Source organism: Vulpes vulpes, chromosome 3 (assembly GCF_048418805.1).
Source record: "Vulpes vulpes isolate BD-2025 chromosome 3, VulVul3, whole genome shotgun sequence".
Lineage (NCBI taxonomy): Eukaryota > Metazoa > Chordata > Mammalia > Carnivora > Canidae > Vulpes > Vulpes vulpes.
In genome coordinates, this window is record NC_132782.1 from 118938772 (window position 1) to 118965898 (window position 27127).

Here is a 27127-nt window from a genome sequence, read left to right on the forward strand (position 1 = left end):
TGGACACAAGCCCCAATGTACTGCCCTCTGCCCACTGTGCACCTGTCCCGGGAAGCCCTGGCTCCCCGGGGGGACTGCAAGCGCTGCTCCCCATCTGAGGTGGCTGCCGCAGGGGACACTGAGCTCCAAAATGAGGCTGGATGACTGCTGGTCCCAAAACGTGTTGGAGAAATTTGGGCAAACAGTGGCAGCTGGATTAGATGACCTTGCGGTTATTTTCAACCCAACAATTCTTCTGTCCTCTGAAGGAGGGCTCATTCCTGTTACTAATTTTGTTGTGTTTCCCACAGGGATTCAGTTACAGAAGACTTGGCTCTGATTTCCCCTGAGGGGTCCTTGGGCTGGCTTCCCCTCCCTGCCTGTAGGTCCCGGTCTTTCATCCCTTCATCCCGGGAGGGGTGAGGCCCTGGCCTGGATGTGCTAATGGGGCCGAGTTTCTCTCCTCTCCCAGCTCCTCCTTGGACCCTTTCCTTCCCCAAGTTCATGCTTTACCATGTGGGGCTTAACATGGGGGACTGGATCTCGGAGGGTGGGGGGTGGAGGGCGGCCCAGGGTCGGGTTTGAGGAAAGGCCATCGCTGGGCCGACCCAGAGGCGGGGTGTACCTCCCACCACGTTCCTTCTTCACACCTGCTTCAGCCCCCACTGGGCTGTGGGCCCCCGCCAGGGGGGCCCCGAGCTCTGTTCTTAGTGCTGCACCCCTCCATCTAGTCCACCCAGGCTGGGGTACTGCTCTTGCCTTCGCCCCGACACCGCGAGACCCAGGAGCGCCGGTGAAGTGGAAGGCGAGCTTCCCTTGGGGCCCCAAAGTCCTGCGTGTTAAGGAATTGGGCTGTAGGCGCCAAGTGCAGGGGCCACAAGGCGGAGGGCAGAAATGGGGTGAGTTGGGGGGGCTGCAGGCTTGAGGCGGGCCAGACCCCTAGGAGCAGGGGGTATTTCCAACGTTGCCCTTTTCTGGGTTTTCCCTGGGAGTCCTGAGAAGGAGACCTCCGGGCGGGACGCCTGGGGGGCCTGTGACACGCAGCTCCCCCTCCAGGCTCGCCGCTGCCCCCCCCCCGCCCCCCCCCCGCCCCCGGGCCGCTCTCCACCCCCTCCACCCCTCCAGGGCCCAGCCTGCAGCCGGGTCCTGGCGGCTCTTCCCCAGGGCTCCGTCCCGGCTCCGGTGTCTCAAGTCCACCTTGGCCCCTCGGGAAGGTGCCCTCCGTGCCCCAGGTGCTCCGGGGCGGGGGGCTGCTGCTGGGCAGTGAGGGCCCCGGCACCGGGTCTCCCTGGCGTCCCAGCCCACGCCTGTCGGCCCGGCGCCGCCCCCAGGCGCCCAGTACCCAGCACCCAGCACCCAGCACCCAGGGGGTGCCTGGGGGCCCGGTGCGCCCTCAGGCTTCTGGAGCCTTCGCTGTCCCCGGCGGTGATCTCGGGGCTGCGGGGTCAAGGTCGCCTCGGCGTCCGCGCGGGGTGGGCTCTGCCTGCTATTCTCTTTCAGCCTTCACCTACCTGCCCTCTCCCTCTCTAAAAGAAGAAGAAAAAGAAGAAGAAGAAGAAGAAGAAGAAGAAGAAGAAGAAGAAGAAGAGAAAGAAAGAGAAGAAAGAAAGAAAGAAAGAAAGAAAGAAAGAAAGAAAGAAAGAAAGAAAAAGAAAGAGAGAGAGAGAGAGAAAGAAGAGAAAAAGCAAGCAAGCAGGCAAGCAGGCAGGAAGGGGCCGCCCGGGGCAGGGGCCGCTGGAGGGGACCCGAGGCCCAGCCGCAGCCCGCAGCCGCTGCCGGTGACCGGGTGGACCCTGGGCCTCCAGGCCGGGTGAGGACGCGCTCGGGCCTGTCCGGCTCTAAACGTGCCGCGTCTACACCTACATCCGGGTTTCGGCACCTGGGAGCAGGTGCAAGGGAGCTGGAGCTGGCGGGCCCGGGGCGCCGGCGGGGTGTGGGCAAGAGGCGGGGGCACCTGCCGGCACGGCCCTCGCTGTCCTGGACTGTCCTCAGGCTCCTAGGAAAGGGAGCCCCCACGTCGCCCCGAGCCAGAGGACATCCTCGCCCCCCGGAGCCTCGCCCACGGAGGCCTGGCCGCGTGCCGTCCAGAGCCAGGCACCTTGGGGACACGTGTTGCCGGAAAGAAGACCTGAGAGGGAGGCGGGAGGAGGGGACCCGGCGTCCTGCCCGCGCGCGGCCAGAAATGAGGAGCAAGCTCCGCGCTGACAGGCTCCCGGGCCTCACCCCCCCACCCCCTACCCCCCACCCCCGCCCCCCACAGCGCCCAGCGCCCCGCGCAGCTCAGCGGCCTGCGCCGAGACCCCTCCCTGCGCTGTGCCCCCACCGGCTCCCTCGGCGGCGGTTCCAGTTGGCAGTTAGCTGCAGGGCCAGTTAGGGAGGGGGGGTCCGGGGGTGCCGGCCAAGGGGCACCCACGTGGGTGACCTCACTCGCGGCACCTCCCCCGGGGCCTGCAGAGGCCCTCGCTCACCACCCACTCAGGGCAGGAGCCGCTGGGCCAGCGGCAAAGGCGACTTTCTTGCAAGCCTCCCCTCACCTGCGAACCCACAGATCCCACAGGTGTTTGTTGAGCACGTCCTGAATGGTAAGTGATGAGAATAGAATGATGGGATGTTGTGGTCTAAGAAATTGGTTCTTGGCACAGAATTCATAAAACCCTTGGAATTTCTAGAATGAGAGAGGTGATAGGGGCATCTTTTGTTATCCATGATGCAACCCTTTCAGCCATACCTGGGTTTATGTTACTGGGCTGACTGGTGCCTGGAAGCCCCTAGAGAGCTTCAGGGTGGGGACGGTTGTCAGATGTGATGAGAGGGTTGGAATTTTTAGTTTCATCCCCTGATCTCCAGGAAGGGGGAGGGGCTGGGGAATTCTGTTAATCACCCATGGCCAGAGATTTAGTCAATGATGCCTTACCCTGCGGAACTTCCATAAAAACCCTAAGTGGAAAGGTTGGTGGGGCCTATGGGTTGGTGAACATATCCATGTGCCGGTAGAGTGACACACCCCAAACTGCACTCCTTGCAGACCTTACCCTAGGTACCTTTTAAAAAAAAGAAAAAGAAAAAGAAAATGTTTTATTTATTTATTTGAGAGCAAGAGAGCAAGAGCATGAGCATGAATGGGGTGGGCAGAGGGAGAAACAGACTCCGCTGAGCAGGGAGCCTGACGCGGGCTCGATCCCAGGACCCCGGGATGATGACCTGAGCTGAAGGCAGACGCCTGGCTGACTGAGCCCCCCAGGTGCCCACCCTATATGCCTCTTTATCTGGCTGTCCATCTGTGTCTGTTGTAATAATCAGATAATAATAGGCAATGTGTTCCTCTGTGATCTGTGAGCTATTAAAGCAAATTATCAAAATTGAGGAAGGGGTTACGGGAACCCTGATTTGTAGCCGAGTCCGACAGAAGCTGCAGGTAGCCTGATAACCTCCTGCTTTGGATTGGCAGCTGAAAGGGCTGGGGGGTGGTCTTGTGGGACTGAGCCTTTGACCTGTGGGGTCTGCACTAGCTCCAGGTAGTTAGTGTCAGAACTGAATTGACTCGTAGGATCTCCATTTAATGTCTGCAGAGAATTGGAGAACTGCTTGGTGTGGAAACCCCCACATTCCGTGTTAGAAGTGTGGGGAGCAGAAAGCAGCCCATTAAATAGTGAATTGGGCAGGTAGGGCCTCTGTCCTCACTCCGGTCTTTAGATTTGGCAGAGGAGCTAAACAAGCAAAGAGCAAAGCCCTCAGACTCTGTCTCGTACTCCTTTCCCCGTTTACCCTATGCCAGTCATTCTGGCCCCTCGCTGGTTGTTTATGAATGCCAAGTGTGCTTGGCGCTTGCTGAGACCTCTGTCTAGAATGCTCTCCCCACTGATTTTCTCACGCCCCATTTTTCTGGTTTCATTCAGGTCTCTGCTCTAAGGCCACTTTCTCGTAGAAGCCTTTCTCCAGCTTGCCTATCTAAGATAGCATCTCTGCTACTCTCCAGGCCCTAGTCCCTAACATTGCCTTATTTTTTCCTACTGAGCTCTTATCACTTCCTATTATGTTGCATGTTTATTTCTTGTTTAGGGTCTGGCTCTGCCAACTAGGATGCAAGCTCCTTTGCAAGAGCAGGGAATTCTCCTGTTTTGCTCACGGGTCTATTTCCAATGCCTGAAACAGTGCCTGGGACATGCAGAGTAGATGCTCAAAAAATATTTGTTTGTTATATAAAATAAATAATGAGCCAACTGCACAAGTGATATAGAAATCACGGTTGCAAAAGAATACCCCAAAGGAGAAATTATAGGACTTTGTGAGAGTCCATCACTGAGCATGAGCAAGTCTCATGATATAAACTGGGGCTCCTGAAGGGTGTCTTTAGTTGGGTTTGATGGCTTGCCAAGCAGGTTGGTGGGTGTGGGACTTGGCTTCTGTGGCAGAGATGCTGGGCCTCTTTTCCACTGGGTTCCTACCACACTAAGCCTCTTGAGCTACACTGTCCCATATGGTAGCCACCAGCCATGTGTGCCTGTTTAACTTTACTTAAATTAAATAAAATTAAAATTCACTTTCTTAGTCACACATTTCAAGGTGACTTAGCCACATTTCAAGCGCTCTGTAGCCACGTGTGCTTAGCAGCTCCGGTGCTGAGCAGCACTGGTAGATACAGACTATCCCTATCATCCCAGGCCGGTCCATGGGGCCGCGCGGGTCTAGAGTGTGTTGCAAACCAGCAGCAGTCCAGTAGGTATGGCGTAAGCTAACTGCCACATTGGTGTCTGTATCCATTCCCATTAGCAGTACCAGGGAGAGAGAGAGAGAGAGAAAGTGAGGGGGGGAGAGAGAGAAAAAGAGAACAGGAGAGGGGGTACCTGGTTACCAATGACCCCCATGTAATCGTGTATTTCTCATGAACTTGCTCTTTCCCCACTAATGAGAACCTCCCCACTAATGTCTACCCCTTACCCTTACCCTAAGAAACAGAATCCAACACAAGGTTTCCCTTATTCATAGGCTCCCTTTTCCTGCAGAGAAGGATGAGGTGCTTTGGTATTCTCTGCATGGGAGGAACGACAGGGCAGCTTCTGTACACTCTGGATGGAGGCCTGCCTATGATTTGCGACACCATTGTTGGGAAGCCAGGAAGTCGGGTGCATTACCTCCTTTTCAGGTTAAAGTATAACATCTTCAGGAGAAAACTGTAGAAAGAGAAGGGCCCTTGAGCAACCAGAGCTAGATGGCCAGGGCAGGCTCTGTACTTTGTGATTCTTGCCTTCTTTGTGTTTATCCCTTTTTCATGCTCCTTTCTGTAGTTTGATTCTTTTTTTATTTTTATTTTTGGCAAGCCCAGTCAGGCTTCGCTGTGCTGAGGATAGCCAAAGACAGAAGATTTAGTTCCCACTTGTGCCAGAGCATGTAAGGGGGCGCAGCCATTTCTGGGGGCAGGCTGGTGGCCGAGGAATGTCCTGTGAGCAAGTCCCAGGGGGAAGGTAAACCCTGGCAGACAATATTGGATCCACTTGGGGAAAGATTTCTTCCCGCCTGGAGCTTCACTTTCCAGGGCAAAAACCTTGGATGTTTTAATAAGAGAAATGATAAGAGCAATAGGATTTAAACCTGAGGGCTGGTGGGACACCACACCTGTGCCCCATCCAACCATGACAGTGCATGGAAACCACGCATCTGCGTCTCTTACAGGACCGGTTTATGTGACCAGAAATGAAGAAAACTCAAGGGTGGAATTATTAATATAAGTAGGAATGATTTGTCATGCCCATTTGTAATAAAAGTTAGAAAAATACAATTGCAAATATTCCTCATGAGATCATATGCTAATGTTAATGTCTCATAGCTCCTGAGGTCGTGCAGGCTAGATTTTCCTGAGCACTTCAGTGCGCCAGTTTACTGGTGACGACGGGTGACTATGCTCATTTCCAGGGATCAATTACGACCGATGAGTTCCATGTCCGTAATAGCCTTTGTCACAGCCATTGTTCCACACGCCTCTAACTAGAGAGCCCTCTCGGTGTCACCGCAATGACCAAGGAACAAATAGGAAAAATGAACCATCAATCAATTTAATACTATCCTTTTCTTTCACACAAAAACTTCCACTAGGCAGATGATGACTGACATAAAAACTAAATCCATCTGTTTTATCACTCCTCTCCAAAAGGACAAGTGTGAGAGGCAGGAAAGAGGACAAAATATGTAGGATTAGTCTTAACCCTAGTCACTGGTCTGCTCTGATACTAAGCGATCTATCACTTGGGGGAAGAAAATAGCCCTCTTGCAATTTTGTGCACATTTAGTATAAAATCATGTCAGTCGTCAGCAAGATCTTTGGAAGTAGGATTCTTGGAATATCCTGCTTAATATTATAGAAAACATCTTTAGAAAGGGCCTGAGAATACAGTTAGGTCATTCATTTATTCTTTCATTGAACAAATAAATATCGAGTGCCTATTACATCTCTAATGCATGCTAGACACTGAGGACACAGTGGTGAACAAAGTCCTTGCCTTCATAGGGCTTATTATTTGGGGGTGAGGGTAGGTGTTTAATAAGTGAACGAGTGAGACCAGTGTTACCAGAGAGGACCCACAGAGGGCATGTGGCTCCACTATGATAGTCCAAGATGGTGGCAGTGAGTGATGCAAGAGCCCTTTCTGAGGAACAGACAATTCAGGTACCCTGTAGAAGGTGGGGAGGATGGGGACAGATGGAAGTGGGGGTGGGCAGGGATGGGGGTAAAAGTGAGGAAGGCGCAGGCATAGGCCAGAAGGCAAGAGGGAGCAGGGAACATTTTAGGAACTCAGGTAGGAATGGCTGGTGCAGAGAAAATGGGGAGGGGGAGTGGCACATAATAGAATCGGAGAGATCGAGAAAGATCAGATCCCAGATAATCCTGTGAATCACGATGAGAAATTTCACATGGACCAGAGGGAGACGGGAAAACTAAGGATTCTAAGCATGGGAATGGAATGCCTTAGAACGATCTGTGTGCAGCAAGATTGATCAGAAGGGTGTAAGGCCAGAGGCACGGGGGCCAGTTAGGTGACTGGTGCTGTCACCAGGTGAAAGCCAACAGGTGCTTGGACTAGGGCAGGAGCCGCGATGTTTAGGGAAATGTGCAGACACTGAGATACAGAACCTGCAGCACTTTGTGATTGATTAGACAGAGGGAGAGGTGAGAGCAGAGAATGAATCCGGGATGGTCCCTCGGCTTCTGGCTGATGCAGTGGGGTGGATGGCGATGTTCCCACTGAATCAGGGCACAGAGGAGAGGAGCAGGTCTGGGGAGTTGGGAAGAACGTGACAAGGGTTGAACTTAAAATACTTATGGAATATCCAAATAGGGATGTCCAATTAACGTTTTGATATATGGGTCTGCTGCTTCCCAGAAACGAGGCTGCTTATCTATTCTTCTTTTATCTCTAGTTTCTCAACTTGTTTGAAGTTAAGAATTATGTGAAGACGCATATTATATAGACAATGGCTTTGGAAAATTGCTTTATGAGTTGTAAAAATGGAGGCTAAAATGTATCCTTTAACCTCCAAATTCAACGTCTGGGAAATCATTCCAAATAAATTAACCAGAAAAAGAGAAATACCATATGCATTGAATTCTGGCTTATAAGAGCAAAAAATTAGAAATGTGTTCATATCCAACCAAAGGAGCTAGTTAAATAAATTATAGTATACCAACAAAACAGAATATTGTATAGTTATAAAAAAAACAGTCATTATGGATATATTATAGCAGCTGAGAAAAATGCTTTGTCACAATTCTATTTATGGTATGATTCTAATTTTTGTGGAAATGATCACACATGGACAACCAGAAGGCCACTTGAATAAACAAAGAACTGACTCGCCAAGCGATGGAATTATGGTGATTTTTAAAAATCTGTTAAAGTGTTGTCTGTAAATTAAACATGCTAAACAAGATAAATATGGTTTTGACCTTGTTTTGTTTTGGCTTTGAGGCAAAAGGGTTTCCAACTTTGGTGATCCTAGGCACTAGATATCTTGCTGGGTTGAGGACATGGAATTCTGTAGTTGCGTGTGGAGTGATGGATTTTGACCACAAGGATCTTGCCTCCTGGGTCTCCCCACAATCACTCAGGAATCTCATCTGAGCATGTCCTTGTTTTTGCAACAAAAAAGGAGTCAGAACTCGCTGGAGCACATGTGAGTCTCACCTGGGATCCTGTGGATTCAATCCTTTAGGTCCAGATCTTCTTCCCAATGGTTTTCATATCTCAGGAGAGTGAGGAACTTAACACATGATTGATCTCTTTCTTTTTCTCTGTTCCTGATTTGCCTCAGGGACCTAGTAAGAATTAATGATCAAACGTCTGAGACAAGTTCTCATTTGGTTTTCGTATCTTCTTCATCGAAAGCCCCACAGTGAATATTTGCAAATGACCATGTAGACAATGTGCCAAGGATTTCCAGAGGTGAAGTGCTGTGAAGATACTGGATGCCCATGGTTACAGTTCTTGTCTCATTCAATTATGCCCTTTGCAGTCCACCGGGGATGTGAGGGTCTTGGCCCACAGGGGACTCTTCTATGACAGTACCCGCAACAGCAGAGCCAGAACGCAGAACTCCTGCGAGGAGATGTTATCCTGAAATAGGCTGTGAGCAAGATGGTGGTACTGACAGGATCCTTTGTCTCTCAAAAAAAAAAAAAAAAAAAAAAGCAGCTCTGCCTGGGAACTAGTATAGAAAATGAACTCCAGTGGCAATGTATAGTAAGGACAGATTTCACGCTTTTGAAATAAGCTGGGCTCTGTGGCAAAGAAATCAATGCCAATGAAATAATGAAACATAAACCCTCAGAGGTAAAAGAGCTCTTTTCATTCTGGGAGGAGAAAACAAAACCAACCAAAAACGGATTTAAAATGTCCTTGTCTTGTGTTTATGACAAATGGGGAATTAAAGAGATTGGCTGGGTTAGTTCCCTTGGAAGAGATAAAATGCCTGAATATTCAGATGCTCCTTTTCCTCTCTAGGGCAGCCAATAAGAAAGTTGCAGTGAATCCCACTGGGGGGTGGTCAGGTGAGAGAGGAGAGCTTAACAGTGGAGCCAGACAGGACACTGAGGCAGTGACTTCCTCTTCCAGCTGCTCTCTGTCCCAGGCAGGGGCCACATCACATGTGTCCCTAGGCTGTGATGTTCCCGTGGGAATTTTTGTGAGCTCTTGTGTCTGTTAGGATTGAGAGCAATGCCATCATGTAATAGCTGCCTGGGTATGATTTACAATTGGCAAGAAGATGGCTTTGTGTGGTTATAAATGTTCAATAGCCTTATTATGTTTTTAACTTTTTGTTTTGAAATCACTTGAGTTACAGAAGAATCACAAAGATAGTACAAAGAGTGCCACATACCCTTCCTCAAATGTTAGCATTGTATAAAAGCTGTGGTACATTTTTCAACACATAGACATTCACATTGGTACAGATTTTATTCACATTTCAATACAATTTCCACTAATGTCCTTTTTCTGTTCCAGGATCCAATTCAGAATGCCACTCTGTATTCACTTGTCCGGCCTCCTTGGTCTTTTCCCGACTATGATAATTTCTCAGTCTCTCCTTGTTTTTCAAGGAAGGGCTTGAGTTTTGAAGAACATCGGTCAGGTGTTTTGTAGAATATTCTTCAATTTGTGTTTGATGTTTTCTCATGATTAAACTGGGGTTATGAATTTTGGGGAAGAATGCCACTGAGGTGAAGTGCCTTTCTTATCAAGATATCAACATAATGTCACCATGACTTATGCTGGTGATGTTAATCTTGACTTGGTTAGGATGGGGTTTTCGGGTCCTTCCATTGTAAAGTTACTATTCTTTCCTTTCTGTACTCCCTTGAAAGAGACAATAAGTCCAGCTTACACTCAGGAAGAAGGAGAGGGGAGTATCAAAAAATTTATGTACTATGCTAAGACCACCACAGTAATTAGTATACATTTTAGGGGTTTACTCTGAAGTCAAACTATTTGTTTATTATTTTAAGATTAAATTTTCTTTTTTTTTTTCTGATCACAAAGTGTAAAGCAAATGATTTAAACCTCATCAGTCTCACAAAACCCAAATCTTACCAATCACTCTGTGTGTGTGTGTGTTTGTGTGTGTGCATGTGTGTACAATGTGTGTGTTTGCTATTTGGTAACTGATTTCTTAAATTTATGACATTGCGAACATACTTTAATGCAAAGACCGCAGAGTATGACATGATTCATTCATTGTCTAGCCTCTACCAAAAATGAATGCCTAAGATCAATACAATTACCAGAGGTTTAAAAATACATGGGCTCAACTCCCCAAAAAGGAATAATACAATTAAAAAATCAGCAGAAGACATGAATAGACATTTTTCCAAAGAAGACATACAGATGACCAACAGACCCATAAAAAGATGCTCAACATCACTGATCACAAGGAAATTCAAATCAAAGTTACAATAAGGTATCCCCTCCTACCTGTCAGAATGGCCAAAATCAACAAAACAAGAAACAACAGGTATAGAGAGAATATGAAGAAAGGGGAACCCTCATGCATTGTTGGCAAGAATGCAAACTGGTGCAGCCCCTCTGGAAAACAGTATAGACGTCCCTCAAAAAGTTAAAATAGAGCTACTCTAAGATCCAGCAATTGCCCAAAGAATACAAAAATACTCATTCAAAGGGATACATGCACCCTGACCTTTATAGCAGCATTATCAACAATACCTCAATTCTGGAAACAGCCCAGATGTCCCCTCACTGATGAACGGCTAAGGAAGATGCGGTACATGTACCCAATTGAGTATTACTCAGCCACCAAAAAGAATGGAATCTTGCCATTTGCAATCACATAGATGGAGCTAGACAGTAGTATAATGCTAAGCGAAATAAGTCAGTCAAAGAAAGACAAATACCATATGGTTTCACTCATATGTGGAATTTAAGAAATAAGACAAATGAGCAAAGGGGAAAAACAAGAGTGAAACCAAGACAGAGACTCTCAATTCTAGAGAACACACTGATGGTTACAGAGGGGAGGTGGGTTGGGGATGGGTGAAACAGGTGACTGGGGATTGAGGAAAGTACTTGCTGTGATGAGCACTGGGCGGTGTATAGAAGTGTTGAGTCACTATATTGCACACCTACAACTAATATTATACTGTATGTTAACTGAAATTTAAATACATTTTTTAAAAATATGAATTTTTAATTTATAGCCATATACCAAGGCAAAAATAATGGAGATTAAGGCTGTATATAGTGAGATGGGATTCTAGTCAGGGGCAACAAGCAGTCCCCTAGTTTCCAAGCAGGACTGAGGCAGAGACCAAAGCCACAAGTCTTCTATGGTGAGAACTGAGACATTTAGACATTCTAGAACGCCAGCTGAAATCTCATTCAAGAGTGTTTGACTTTCACCAACTGAAAGAAATTGCGAATGCTTTCCTCATCATTTTAGGAGCCCGCACCTGGGGAGCAGGGGCAGCCCAGCTGCTAACAATTAGGACTAATTTCATAAATGCCACGTCTTTGAAAGATTCATAATTTAAATCTTTTTTTTTCTAAAATGAAGAGTGAGAGTGACTATTGTAGTGAAAAGTGTAAGCAAAAATTAAATGGCATGGAAGGTATAAGCATTTTATCAAATTTATGTTGAATGTCAGTCCCAAGAGGAGCCTGGAGTTCTGTTGCCCTCACAGTGTGACTGGTAGGGGCGTCCTTCCACTGTCTCTCTCTTGATTTTCTTAAGTAAAGTGACTGATACATCAATTGTTTTGAGGGTCGGGGAAAAGACAATATTACAACCCCTAAGAGACTTGTTTTCTTGGACTGTTGCTCCATGTTGACCGGCAAAAATTTAGATCTCTCTCTCTCTCTCTCTCTCTCTCTCCCTTTCTTCTTCTACTCTCACTCCCACTTCCTCCTTGGTTTCTCCTCTTCAGAACTCCAGACAAGAGTGAGGAACAAGAAACAGTGCCTTTGTTATTGGAGAGGTTTGTGGGTAACTACATAAATAATTCTCTGTGCCCAGAATTAACACCACATTTGACATTCATGTTGATGCCAAGCAAAGTTTTAAGGACCTTTAGGACCACATTAGACTCCTGACATATTAGACCAAAAAAAAAAAAAAAAAAAAAAGGTAGCCATTTCTCTTGTCTAAAGCCTTAAAGTGGCTGACCTTCAGGGTAATCCCCAGGAACCATGCGGATGGCCTGAGAAGTTGCTGTACATCAGAACCCCCTGCAGGGCTTGTTAACAGACGTTCTGGGCTCCAGTGCCAGAGTCTGATTCGGGAGGCCTGCAGTAGGACCCAAGAAGTTGCATTTCTAACAAGTTCCTATGTCACGCTGATACTTTTGGCCCCGGACCCCACGTGGAGCATGACTTCTATAGACCGACTTATTTACGCAGATTATTTTCCGCACAGGTAGCAGTCTAGGTGGATGTGGAGAACTAACAATGCAACACCAGGACAAAACGAAATTCAGCCTGCCTTGCTACAATTTTATTCTAATTCACATCTGCTCTCTCTTGGGCTTTCTGAAAAACTCTTTTGATGCTTGTATTTGTCACCACCACCAAAATGAGTGGATGCAAGTTTATTCAATTGCCAAACATTTTATTTGTGATGAGAAGGGATTTTCCTTTCTCTAATTTGAGAGATGTTTTGTTTGGTCTTCAAGAGTGGCTCGAGCAGGTGTTTCTTTCCCTCTGACAGCTGGCAGGCCACACTGGCTCAGAGTTTTCTGATCTCTTCTTACCCTTTACCCCTCAGAATCTTGAGGTTATAAGGCCTGGGGCTTGCTTCGGTGTTGCTTCGGGATCTTTGACAATTTGAGCTATAGCTCTTTTAGCCTCAGATGAAAATCTGTGGCTTCTGGAAGTCATCAAGTCAAATGAAATGGTTTCGGATACACTACCCACCTTGGCATTCCTCAGGGGTACCATCCGAGACTAATTGGTCCTCCACCTGGAGAATTCCACATACAGTCTGCTCCTCCTCCTTCTTCCCTCAGTGACACCCTCTGGAATATAGCTGCTGGGACATGAGCTGAAACACCACCACCACCACCACCTTGAGAGGGCAGTACAAAGAGTTCAGCAGAGAGAGAGGAAATGAGGGCCAGGGAGGCTTTCTGGAATATGTCACTGGTGCCCAGAAAAGAGGGGGAAATGAAATAGTGCATGAGGGTGACTGAGCCCTTGCTTGCTGGAGGGATGATCACTCTTTTAGAGGAAATGCCCATGCCCACAAAATGGCCAAGAGGAGAGTTGGAGGGGGTCACTTATTATGCCTACATTTTAGTTCATGAGCACAGTCGGTGCCCATTTTGGCTACAGACGGAGCAGGTGTGGAACTGAGGCCTCGGCTTGTGTCGGGCCCGGGCTGGGCTCGCGTCCAGCATACAGGAGCAGGCGTGTCGGGCCGAGGCTGAAGTTGGTCAGACAGGTACGGACAGGACGGAGCTCAGAGACTCCTGAAGAGGCAGACAGGCGAAGGTGGGGAGACGATTCACTTTACTGAGCAATCCCATGAGCGACTGGGGTTGGAGGCGTGTGTGCTTGGGGCCTGTGTGGTTAACGAGCCCCTTCAGGGAATGAGACAAGCCAAGGAATGTTGCCAGATAAAAATACAGGAGACGGCTAAATTCAAATTCCAGGTATATAATGAATGTTTGGGACGGTCCTACGCTAAAAAAAAGTATGTGTTGTTCTCTGAAATTTAAAGGATGTGCTGGGTTTTTTGTTTTGTTTTTTTTTGGGGGGGGGGGTTGGTTTGGTTGGTTGGTTGGTTTTATTTGCTAAATTTGGCAGCCCTAAATTCTGGAGGCCCAGGTCCGATTGAGCAGGTGGGCAGCAGCCTCGTGGGGGCGGGCCACGTGGCACCCAAGAGTTCTGCTTAGGAGGCAGGCTTGCTCCTTGGAGCCCCTGCGGCCAGTGGGGGTGTTGGGAGACCTGCTTCCACCGGGTCCAGTGGAAAGCTGTAGGCTATGTACAGGGAGACTTTCGACCGAGTTATGAACCCAATGGTAATTAAAAACATTTCACATTTTTCCAGAACTTTTTTTTTTTTTTGGAAGCAAGAGAAAGGTAGGGAATCCTAGGGGCCGAGGGTGTGACTTCAGACAGAGACTCTAAATGTGAATCCTCCATAGCTAGTTGGTCAGTGTGGCCCGATGGGGCAGAGGGGAGAAAAAGGCAATGAGCACCTGCTTGGGGCCGGGCATTTTCTATTTGCTTCTGTATTTATTTTCACAATAGCCACTGTCACACAGGGGGGTGGCAGTGCCTACTAGCTCGCCAGCACCCAGCCCTTTTCAGGATCTGCCTCTCTCTCCTCCACCCCCATCCCTCCACGCACATATCCAAAGCCGGGACTTGGCTGCTCTAGTTTCCAGGCAAATCTTATTATCTAAACTGAGACAACAGGAAAGTCTTCTGAAGCCTTGGAATGAGACACCAAGGCTGAGCCTCTTAATTCTGGGAAGAAAAGTTAGAAGGTCATTTGGACTCAGAAGATGGGTTTGTCCTTTCAGACAGCCAAACCCGTGGGTGCATGCCGTTGAAAGTGCAGCTAAAGTGGGAAAACGTGGACGAGAGAGGCAGAGAAGGAGAGGGACAGACAGAGAGACACTGCTGACAGCTTTCCAATTCAGCTGTCCTTACAACTGGCCTGTCAGAACTGCAACCTTTGAACTCATCTGAATTTTGTTTTCAAATTCTGAGTGGCTTCTTGTTCCTCATATTAGTGTGTATTATTATTAATTCTTCTTTACAACATATCACACGGCAAAGAATGGATAATACCTGTGTGGCCAACCACAGTAGTCGCTGCTCTGTGTGGTCCCAATATGTCTGCTTTTTCTGCAGCATCCCACTGAGCCCCCTTCTCCTAGCATGACCAAGGATGAGCGTCAGGTGTTTCATCTTCCTCTCCTGGGCAGACCACAGAGGTGGTGAAGGTTTACCCAGACACAGAGACCAGAAGGACATAGTTCCTGAGGTCCATTGAAAGCAGAAAGCTGGGCTGGGCTTGTGCAGCAGGTGGGACCAGACTTTCCCAGCCACATGGCCAGAGAAGGCACAGATGACCGGGGCCTGGTCCTCAGGCTGCCAAATACTCAGAAGGTTCAAGTAAAGCTGCTGCAGAGTCATTGTGGGAGACCAGAGATTAGACGGGTCCCAAAAGGTGTCGCTGATTGGCTGGGCACCTGGCACACAGTGATGACACCAGACTGAAGTGGTTCCTGCACTCTGGAACTTATAGTCTCATGGAAAAAGGACACAATAAACAAATAACTGTAACTAAAAATTAGTTAATGCAAGTGATAGATGTGCTGTGAAGGAGGTATTCGGCTATCAGGATGGGGGTAACACAACCAGCCAGAGCTTAGTGTGGTGCAGCCCAAGAGGGACAACAGTACCGACCCTTCATTTCGGGGACTTAGAATTCATCTTGTGGGTGGGGGAGATCCACTGGTGGGGTAAGTGGGCTAGCTTACCAAGGGGGAAAGGAGGAACAGTGATAAAGACTAAACTTTGCAAGTTCTTCTTGGATTTCATTTATCCAACCCATTCCTGTTGGGTGAAGCTTTTGGGGTCTTGGTCAAGTCGTTGAAAGTCAGTTATTTACAATCTACTTGAAGACAAATTTGTTAAACAATCAAATTACTAAAGTTGGTCTGATACATTCTTTAACTGGATCTAGACCAGTTTGTCATGGCCATTTTGTGGGCATGGGCAAAGACAGGGCACAAGGCAGGAGCAGGACACGACAAGAAGATAGAGGCAGAAGCAGGGGTATGAGATCTCAAATCAGAAGGGCGGCAAGAGGCATGTGTTTAAGGGAAACCCAATCTATTTGCATATAAAGCTTCTACCCTTGGAAAGGTCCTGGGCGCTCAAGACATGAAATCCATGGGAAGCTGACGTTCAACTTAGAAGAGTCTGACTGACATGGCAGCTAAAATGCTAAAGCAACAGCCTTGGAGAAGCCATGGCAAGACCAAAGCATGGGGGAAGGCCTCAGGTGTGCGATGAGGTCGATTAGCCGATAGAGGATTCGAGGCATTGCAGTTTGGGCAGATTGGTTAATCAGACAGGTGGCTTTCAGAAACGCGGGGATTTCAGGGGGCTGCCTATTTCCATTTGATTTGATTCATTTATTTGTCAGGGCTCTTTATTTTTTTAAAAGATTTTATTTATTTATTCATGAGAGACACAGAGAGAGAGAGAGAGGCAGAGACACAGGCAGAGGGAGAAGCAGGCTCCCTGTGGGGAGTCCGACGTGGGACTCGGTCCCAGGACCGCGGGGTCACTCCCTGAGCTGAAGGCAGAAGTCAGGGCTCTTTTAGATTCAAGGACAGAAACTCAAAATGGCATTGGCAAAAATAGTAATTTACCGGAAGAATATGGGAGCGTGCTACGTAATGGGAGCAAGAATCAAACAGCCAAAGGGGAGGCCGGAGCTGCAGCAGGTCCCCGGGGCGGGGGGGGGCGCCCGGCCCACAGCTGCTGTCAGCCCAGCCTCGCGTCCCGGGGCTCCCATGCCTGCAGTGGACTGACTTTCCGTCCAGTTCGGGTCTGAAAATTTCAGAGGAATTCTCTGGCCAGCATGAGTAGCCCAAAGCAGGGGGAGGCAGTTTCCAGAAGAAGGAGATATTGTGAGCAGACGAAAGAATTGTGCGTCGCTTGTAGGCCTCGCCAGAAGCCGGGAACGATGCCCGGGCCGTGCGCACCCACAGTGCAGTTCTTGTAGATACGAGAGGACACAACTAGCCGGGTCCCTCCCTGGACAGGCCCTCAAGCCTTTCGTCCCCACCTGCCACTTAAAATGGTGACCCCGCCTCCACCGTTCCCTCGGAGACGGCAGAGGCCCCTCAGCTCGGTGGACAGCAGATGGATGTTGCCGGAGGGGACGGGAAACCTGCTGGCCAGGTCGGGCCCCACTTTGAATGGGGCAGCGGCTGTTTACTGAACCCCAGGGGGCTTCATACGGAGGGAATGAGCAGAGGGAGAGGGCCAGGGACACGGCTGAGGGGCTCTGTGGAGCTCACCAGAGCTCAGTGGGGTCAAGGCCACCGAGACATCCAGCCTGGCCCTGGGAGCGGCCAGGTGTGCTGTCTGCACAGCGCCCCCGAGCTCTAGGAGCACCGGCGAGGAACCAACCAGGCACAGGCTCCTGCCAAGGCCTCCCTTGGCCCGCATGTGGGGGCCGTCTCTGAAGTGGCGGCCGCTGGCCCAGCTCGCTCTCTCGTTCACGGAGGACATATGGGCCAGGCAGGGATCAGTGATGGAACATCTGGCCCAGGAGCAAATCAAACGGCCCCAATGACTAATTTAAGAGCGTTGCTTCTCCAATGTTCTTTCTGTGGCCCCAAGCCAAGGTCACCCTGGGTGGCGGGCTCCAGAAGCCGCTGCCCCACCTACAGCAGTCCCCAGGATCCAACTAGTTTTCCTTAAAAGTGAATCGATAGCTCTTTCTTTGAAGATAGAAACAGCAGCTACCTATCACTGAATCCTGGATTCTCCCAAGCGTGGCTAGCCCCTCCTTGCCGGCCCCCAGGCACCCCTGTTTCTTATTAGCCATTTATCATCTTGCCTCAGAAGACTCTCTTTTTTAAAAACTCTACTGAATTCAAGTGTGACATGTTCTATTTCTGCAACTGAGCTTTTTCTCCTTTTGGTTCAAATAAAGGAAACAGCAAATATTAAAGAGCATGAGAGAAAAAGCACAAATGCCTGGGCCATTAATAGACAAGATTGCCTGTGGTTCAGATTTTGGTGTTTTATATAATAGCCAGAAAGGGTCTTTAAATTAAATATCCATTTTCTTTTGAATTATCTTTAATGATACAATACAACCATATAATTTTCAGCCTAAGGAGAGGGTTTGGTAGGATATCTGATCCTTCTTATATCCTCTTTTTTGGGTCAGAATCATGCATCACATAACTCATTCTTGAAGTTCTCCCCTGGAAATGATACGTCTTTTCCTCAGAAGTTATTCTAGTTAAACATGTGCTGTGGGATAAGCCAGGGCTTCTGTGTTTGTGCATCCTAGCTCATGGATAACATCCAGCTGGCTGTCATGGCAATGCCTCTGGCTTCACCTCCTTACTCAGTAGCACACTCTCTTCGGGCTCTGGGTGCCCACCCAGTCATGGGATGGTCAATCAAGATTATTGTGGTTGTTCCAGATTATTCCTCCATTGGTAATACCTAGAAACATCTCCTGATTCTATTCCTAGCAGAGAGAACATATTCCATCCCCAAGGGAAGCAAATGCTCCCTTTCTTCCTGCCGATCCCAGGCAGCTCCCAGCTTCCAGAAATGATTCTGGAATTGCCTTACTGGTTGTTTTCATTGGATTTCTTCAGTGCAGCCCTGGCTGTCCTTCCTCCCTTCACAGACGTAGACTGGGGTCCTATCTAAGGCAGGCTGTCCTAGGCAGGTAGGTGATCACAGAGAGACGAGACAAATGGAATCTAGTTCTAGGTCCGTCACGAGCTTGTTGTGTGCTCAGAGACAAACTACAACCTCTCTGTGCCTCTGTGTCTGTACCTTCTTTTAAGACGCGCATCTTCTGATGTGGTTATCTCATAAGGTGGGAGTGGGTACCAGTGCTGTGAAAGCAAGGTGACAAAAATGAACCGACTTTGAAGACCCGATATTCTAGTGTTCAGAGCCTTCCACTATGTCTTAACTCTTCTAACCTACTCAGAGTCATATTTGTCAAATGAAGCTTCCAATTGATTACTCCAGATTTCCTGGGAGCTGGTCAAGAAGGCAATGCAAGGCATTGTCTGGAGCTTGTTCCTCTTGGTTGCGTGACTACCCATTACAGCTGTCTGATGATGACAACACAATCATTTGTCTAGCAATTACACAGCACTTTCATTTTACTGCCTCTTTTAATGTTGCCAATAACCCCATGGAATAAATATTATTTCCCCTATTTTATAGATGAAGAACCTGAGGTTTTGAAAGGTTAATGACTTATTAGATGATGCTCAGCTAGCAAGAGGGAGAGTTGGAATACAAAACTAGGAGTTCTGATTTCAAATCTAATAATTTCCATCTTTCTAATGGTTTTCAAGCCGTTTCCTCCAAGCTCTGGGTTTGGGGCGGGATCTCAGGGGAACAAGGGCAGCTAAAGCCAGGGGAGCTCAGATCACCTGCTTCAATCAAAGCATCTTTTTAAAATGTTTTCTGTTTTATATTTATAGAATTCCACACTAAATTTGGTCTTGAACAAAATGTTCTTGGTGCTGAAAAACAAAGTTTGTGAGCCACAACACTATACCATATGTGTTGAAAATGAAACCTTTTATCAGTCCTCTCTTTAGCAGCCAGAGGATTTTTCCCCCTTTGTTGCAGCAATCTCAGCTTGAAATCCTCTTTCCCAGAGGAGCTGACTGCAGGTCCTCTTTCTACGCTCAGGCCAGTGAGCCACATTCTGGTTTGGTGGATCCTTCACAGGAGAAATGTTCTGTGGCCACAGTAGTTGACACTAAGCCAGATGTTGTTCAGCGCGGATAGAGGCCCTGTTCCTTTCCTTAGAAGAATTGAACCACATGTTCCAGCTTGCCTTTTAATATAAAAAGAGAAGGCTAGTTTCCGTTTTAATTAGATGAACTAATTACATGTCACACATCTCCTAAGCAGTTTTGTATTTGCCCTAACTGTGATGCTGACATTAGCATTCAAAGCTGCGGTTCTCGCGGTGTACAGATGTTGGCTTTATAGACTGTCATGTTCCTCGTGGCCACAAGATGTCAGGCAAATATGGTCGTGGGATGTAGGTGCGGGAAGGTGCCTTGGCTCCTGAAAATGCCATTGATGAGTTCATTAGCTGATTAACATCCTTTCAATAAGCCTGTTGGAAGAGTATAGGGAAAGTCTATGAAATGTGTCATATCATTATCCTGTTGATGGAGGTGCTGAACACCACGAGCTGGTAATCAGATTAAGATGAACAAATATTGATTGTACATGCTTGCACGATTAAATCCTGAATAATTAAAGGCCACTGAGTTTCCCAGATCTTTCTCTAGTGTGTGTTACCATGAGCAACATGTGCTGTATTTACAGAGTACCATGGGCAGAGGTGACTACAGGAAAGAAATAGGATTAGCTAGAGAAGTGATCTCCTTTGAAAGTTTCTGTTTGAAAAATCTGAGAAAATGAAGAAATGGGTTTTAATAACTTTCATATAACCATGAGACACTTTATAAACTGGAATATATTAAATTTAAAATAAGCACATGCTTAGACATGTGCCTTTTAGTATCCTGAATGACTACCTATAGCAGCTTCCTTGGGATCCGAAGAAAGCAATCATGACAAGTAAAGGTTGGGTCCAATCAATATGCAGTCATTGAGTTCCTGCAGACGGCCAGGTGCTGGTGAGGATGCAGAAGACCTTGAGGGCATGGTCTATGCTTCACCCTTGCTTCTATCCTCCTCATTTATTTCCTTTCTCTCAGGCTTCTGCTTCTTAACCCTTCAAATGCTACTTACTGTTAAGCAAGAAGATAAGGAGATAAGCCATTATTCATTAACCTTTGAAATCATATTTGCTTTCTATGACGTGCTAAACTGTGGCCTGAGAATTCCAAGATACATGTTAAATGGTGCTCACCTGAGGGCACCTGGGTGGCTCAGTCAGTTAAGTGTCTGGTTCTTGGTTTCTGCTCAGGTCATGATCTCAGCCCTGAGTCAGGCTCCACACTCAGCATGGAGTCGGCTTGAGATTCTCTCTGCCTCTGCCCCTCCCGTTCATGCTCTCTCTCTTTCTCTCTCTCTCCCTAAGATAAATAAATAAATCTTTTTAAAAAATGGTGCTCACCTATCTAATAAAAAAGTATGGTCATGGAACAGACAAGCCAAAAATCAAATTACAGTGGTCTGGTGTTAGTGATGCGACCAAGTAGATGCCCGTGGAGTGCATGGGCTAGAAAGGATTAATTCTGCTTGTTCCTGAGAATGTTGTGGCTGTTCACAAAAATGATGAGCTGGAGCTCACCAAGTAAGCAAGATGGGGCAGCCTGAAGGCTTAGAACACACGAAGGCAAGTGTGTTAGTGCCAAGGCTAAGTGCTGTATGAAAGTGCTCTACAACATAGCATCTTGGAAGGAGTCTGTCACTGAAGTCTCTCACCCAACAGTCTGAAGGTGAGAAGTCAGTGGGACAGGGCAGCTTTGCCCTGCCAGGTCATTCAGCGACTAACGTCCTTCCAACTTGGGCCCCCCAGGATTGACAGAGCATCAGCTGGCTTGCTGCCAGGAACAATTCCAGTCATAGGGAGGAAAGAGAGGAGAGGTCCAGGGTAAGCGAGTTCATTTTAGTCAAGTGAGGCAGCAGTTGCACACTTCTCTTCCTTCTACATTCCACTGGCTTTGAGAACAGACACATGGCCAAATCTAGCTTCAGAGGAATGGTGGCATAGGTGGGGGGAGCAGCAGGGTAATGTAGTTTTAATAAGGTGAATAGGGGAAGACTAGGCTGTGGGGAGCAATCAGTAGCCTCCAACGGGTCATAAAGGGAATGCTGTGTGGCAGGATCTGTCTATGGCGAAGTATAGCTGGATTATGGCTGGTGTGGCTGGTAATGCGGCTGGTGGGGTGGGGCCAGGCCATGGAGGAGTTTGAAAGCTCCATGAAAACATTTTATTTTTTATTTTTTGAATGTGTTTATTTATTCATGAGAGACACAGAGAGAGAGGCAGAGACACAGGCAGAGGGAGAAGCAGGCTCCCTTTGGGGAGCCCGATGTAGGATTCCTTCCCAGGATCACGACCTGAGCCAAAGGCAGTCGCTCAACCACTGAGCCACCCAGGTGTCCCTACATAAAAACATTTTAATGAGACCTATGTGCTGACATTGTGTTTGGGGTAGATCGCTCTACTTTCCTCTGCTTCCTCTGGTATGGCTAGCCTGGAGGCAGGCAGTGGTTGGTTGTAGGTCCACGTCAGACAGGGCTAGGGCTTCACTCAGGGGCAGGGAGGGCTGAGGGGGATGGTAGAGTAAAGAGACGCTTAAGCAAGAATTTGAACTAAAACTGGCTGATAAGTAAATTAAAAAATGTTAACAAATCAGACAGTATTTCTGCCAATGGCAAAGCCTCTTCCCCAGAGAACAGTCCCACCCCTGCCCCCATCCCCCCACTTTTTATTCAATGCCTAGAAATCAAAGGAGCAGAGTGGGTCTTTGCTTTACCCAGTTGGGTCCATGTTCTTTACTCATGTCATTATCACGACGACCTTGAAGGCTCAGCACCCTGAATGTGCTGGTACATTGAGGGTATATCTGCCTCTCAGGGACCGAGGCACATAAGTGCACAGAGATTGACCCAGAAAAGTCAGAACTCCACTTTAGTCACCTGTAATAGCAGTGCAACTGGCAAGCAGACAAATGTCAACTTGACCAGCTCTCTGGGGCACATTCTGCACCGGAATCAAATTATTAGAAGGGTGTGGAGTAGAACAGGGGAATTCTATATTGGAGTATTAAGGGGTGTTCAGTTCTGGTAGCTTGATGCATTCATCCGCAAGGTGGGATTGGGTCTATCAGGAGCATTAACTTCTCGGGTTGGACTCTGCAGGCCTCATCTTGTCTGAGGAGATGGAAGGAGACCCTGGAGTTTCCATCACTATAGTCACACTAATTACAGCCCCCACACGGAGACTCTGGTAAGAACCTGGGCCCCTCAGCCCCAAGGTGGGGACTAATGGGAATATATTTTATTTTGGAGATGTGTCAGAAGACATCGAAGACTGAGAAATCATAGGCTCATCTTCTACATTAAGGACTAGCAAGCTTTTTCTGTAAAGCATAGGATAATACATATTTTAAGTAGTGAGGGCCATATGACTTGTGTCATAACTGCTCAGTTTTGTAATTTTGGCACACACACACACAAACACGCAGCCATAGACAATAGGTGAACAAATGTTCCAATAAAACTTTATTCACAAAAACAGGCAGTAAGCTGGATTTGGATCGACTGACCCCACTGCCTATCTTAGATTCTCTCTTAATCCACAAAATCTTTCTTGAAGGAGGATTCAATACTATTGATCTTTTTCCCTACTAAATCTTAATTATGTTTAAGTTTACCCACCCTGAGTTTGCTGTCAGACCAACATGATTGGAATTGGAGATGTTTCTAAAGCTACAAGTCACAGAGAACCTTTTAGCTGCTACCGCACAGAGGCATGTCGCACTCATTCTGTGGAATTCCATGGGTTGAGTTCTCAAAAGTCCATCTTATTTCCCTCCAAACTCCAGAGTAGCAACTCACTCTGTATCCATTATGGAACCCATTTTACAGATGAGCAATCTGAGTTACAGCGATGCTGGTAAATGAAAGAGTAGGAGTTAGATACCAAATTAGCAAACTCCAGGCCCGGGATCCTTTCCACTCTACATTTTCCTGGGTTTATTCTAACTCTAAGTATAAAATTTGGACAGGGAAGAAAGGCAATTTAGCTTAGAGTAATGACAGCGGGGAAATGTGGTAATACAGGTGTAGCAGAAAATTATTAGGATCTGAGGGCTATAAAAACAAACAAAACTGGAGTGTAAACCCAGGTTCCCTGCCTAACACCTTCTTTATATCTAGGGCAAACATGACCTTTCTGGAACAAAGGAAAGAGGTGATTTAGTCATCGCAGCTAAAGCAAGTTTATGTGACTGTGTGTTTGGATTTAATCTCTACACTTCATTAAGCATACGGTAGTGAACAATGTCTGCTTCCTACTGTACTGATGAGGGGGCATGTGACCAGAAATATCCTTCAGACGTCTGTGAGCAGCTTCTGGAAGCTGCCAGGCTTAGCAGATGGAATTCAGGAAAATGTTGATTCCAAGGCCCCTGGTTGTTATGGCAGTTGTATCACAAATTGGAGGTCCTCGTTCTGGCCAATAACGCTCCTAGAAATCCTCCCCACCCCGAACCCCACCCCGTAGGAAACAGCTGCTCCCTTTTCTTTCTTAGTTTTGCTCTAAGAAGGCCTGTAACACTTTTATCCATTAATAAGTCTCTTCCTCTGGTTTTTTGGTTTTGTTTTGTTTTGAGGTAACAATGAGGTTGAGTCTTTCCACCTAGCACAGTGCCTGGCCCTTAGTAACCAGTCATTCTATAGATATTTGATAAGGGAAAGAAAGCTTCCCAATGCTACTTTTTTTTTTTAACCTTTGCTCTTTATATATACTTTCCAAATATGAGTGTGTGGCAACACTTGCCTGCTCTCTCCCTCCTCACGCTTGGTTCCATCCCATGCTCATCCCTGGAGGGGAGCACAGCTTTGCATGGCGTCTCCCCACATGCCAGGCAGGGGTTTATGTGCTTTGCATGTCTCGGCTCCTTTAATCCCTTTACACTGCTCAATATTCTCCTGCACGCTGCTCTAGGATTAGCTTGTGTCTAGGTTCCGAATTGTCTACTATTTAGCCGTCTGGCTTTCCATGGCTTACCTTCCTAGTCTATGACATCATCAGAAAAATCATGGTATTTAATTCATAGGTTTCATGAACTTTAAATGACACAATACATGTAAAGTGCTTAGCACAGTGTCTGGGACAGAGATAGGTCTTTAACGTCTAATATTAAGCTTGAGAGATGACATGTTAGCAGATGAGAGTCTGTCTTTCAGACGCTTTATGGTCAATAATGTGATTATCTACCCAGCGTCCCTCAGACTTGTGCCATGGAAGCCACAACTAGGTGGAGGCAGGACCCCGGGGGGGCAGAGAGACCTAAAGGAGAAAGGAGAGAGAAGGAGCGGCAGGCCACCCTCTGGACCCGAAGAGAGCAGCACAGATACGATTTACGCCATGCTCTGGCCTAAGCATGTTTGTGATGAGCTAGAGTAAGAGTGGATTCTCTCTGGGGAATGGCTCGTGTGGCCTCCCAGACATTGTACAGCATGATGGCAAGATTACAAATGTCCTACTTAGGTGGTTAAGCAGTTGGTCAATAATTATTTATTGTACGCCTAGCCAAGCACCGTCCTGAAAGCACTTGCTCCATACCCTAAAAATGATCACATGCAACACTTGTTATGATGCGACCAAGGCGGACTAGGAGTGACATCCAGGTAGTTCAAGAAGGAATGGGTTCCGGCCAGAAGTGACTCCGGGGTGTCGCTCATGGGCAGGAGGCAGGCTGTAGAGAGGAAATGATGACAAGGGTAAGACATTTCACCGCACAGAGGTCTTCAGACACATACCATTCAAATGGAAATGAAAACCACGACAAATTAAGGAAAATTAAAAGCTCTCCTTGCTCCTTCTTCTTGCCGACGCATTCTGTGGTGTACGGCCTAGTGGAACAAATGGGAGAGGTCAGGGCTTTCCACTTCCAAATATCCATCAGGGTCAGCTGAGGAGAAGGCTCAGGGAGGGCTTCTGGGGGCCTATGAGCCCTGAGCGAACTCCTGAAGGGATGGTTTAGCCAACCTGCCCTGATGGGGGCTCCCCAGATCTTCATGCCCATGGTCAGCTCAGGCTCCTGTTAAGCCTCTGCCACTTTCCTAGCCTTTATCTTGCAAAACGGGGGGAAAATCACCCTTCGGATCTTGTGTGGGTATTGTTAGGAAAAGGTACGCTTTCCTCTTGGCTGTACAGCTGTCTGTTACGATATGTTATAAATAAATAATGTTTCTATGAGACAAAAGAAGACAGAGGCAGGATGGGGGGACAAGGCTGAGCAGAAGGAATGGATGCCAGTTAGGAGAACCTGCACCCAAGTGTGAACGTGGGCTACACCGGACAACACGCGGCCCGCAAGGCAAGCTCAGGTGCCCGCAGCCTTGAGGGGGTGCAGAGGGGCGGCTGCCAGGTGGCCTGCCTTCAGATGGGGGGCTGCATCGGGCAGGGCAGGAAGGAGCTCCGTGAGGCTTTCATTGCTGGATGCAGGTAGCTCAGGTAGTTCTGGGGGAAGCGGCTCCGCCAGGAGACCGGGCAGGAGTAAGGGAACCCAGGATCCCTTTGGGGATTATTTCCATGAGGGAAAGAAAATAAAACAGAAGATATTTAAGCAACTCGAATGTTCTAGAAGATAACAGTCTGAAAGATTTAATTCCTCCCATGAAGTTCAGTATAGGAATGATATCTACTCTGCGTCCATGTTAATCAACTCCCGACTTCTGTCTAGGGATCTGTTCCTTCATTCATTCCACAAAGTCTTGACAAACATTTCCCGTGTGCCGCCCAAGATAGGTCTTTGGATAAGATAGGCGAAGGTGGCAGGAACAGACGATAAAAATCAGTATATTGAATAAAACATATTTTAGAAGATAAGTGCTCTGAAAAAAAAAAAAGAACAGAAAAAAAAGTAGGGGTGTGGCAAGGAGGAGGTAGTTGACTGGTTAAGTTTGGGAGGCAGGACCACTTATGGAAAGGTGATAAGGCAGCAAGGACTAGAAGCCTTTGAGGGTATCTGGGAAGAGGATGTTCGGGGCCAAGGCAACAGCAGAGTGAAGGCCTGAGGTAGGAGCAGGCCTAGCGTGTTCTGAGTCAGCGAGGGGGCCTGGGTGGCCGCAAAGCAGAGTAAGGGTGCTGAATGGCAGATGGGGAGCTTGATGGCATCTTGCCTCAGGCCCATTATGAGAACTTTGGCCTTTATTCTGATGGCATAAGGAGGGGGTGGCAGGGGTCCTCAGGGGAGGCTGCCTGCTTTCCACCTGACAGGATTTCTGAGAGGCCAGCCAAGCAAAGCTCTTGCTGCCTCCGCATTAGAAGACCCAGTATGCTGTAGAGACCAGGGTGTGTGTGAGCTGAGCGGGGTCCTCATCTCCAAGGGGGTCAGAAAAATCCCTGTGGTGCAGCAGCTTCCAACTGCTCAAAGCCAAATGGGCTTTTTCTTTGGCATTTCAACGTCTTCACGGTATTTGTCCTACCAACAGGTGGGTAAGTGTCAGGTGAAAAGAATACTGGATTAGGGGTCAGAGGTCATGGAACTGCCAACTGTCGCCAAAGCTAGTCTTAGGCTATTATTCATATGTTAGTGAGAGTGATTAAACCCCATTCAGCTTCCCTCACATGGTGAGAGGATGTGACCAGTCTTAACCTGGGAAGAGGAAGGAAAGTGATCCGTGAGCCACTGGAGAGCAAGTGGAGCAGGACAGGGTTTATTTCTCCTCTTAAAAGAAAATCC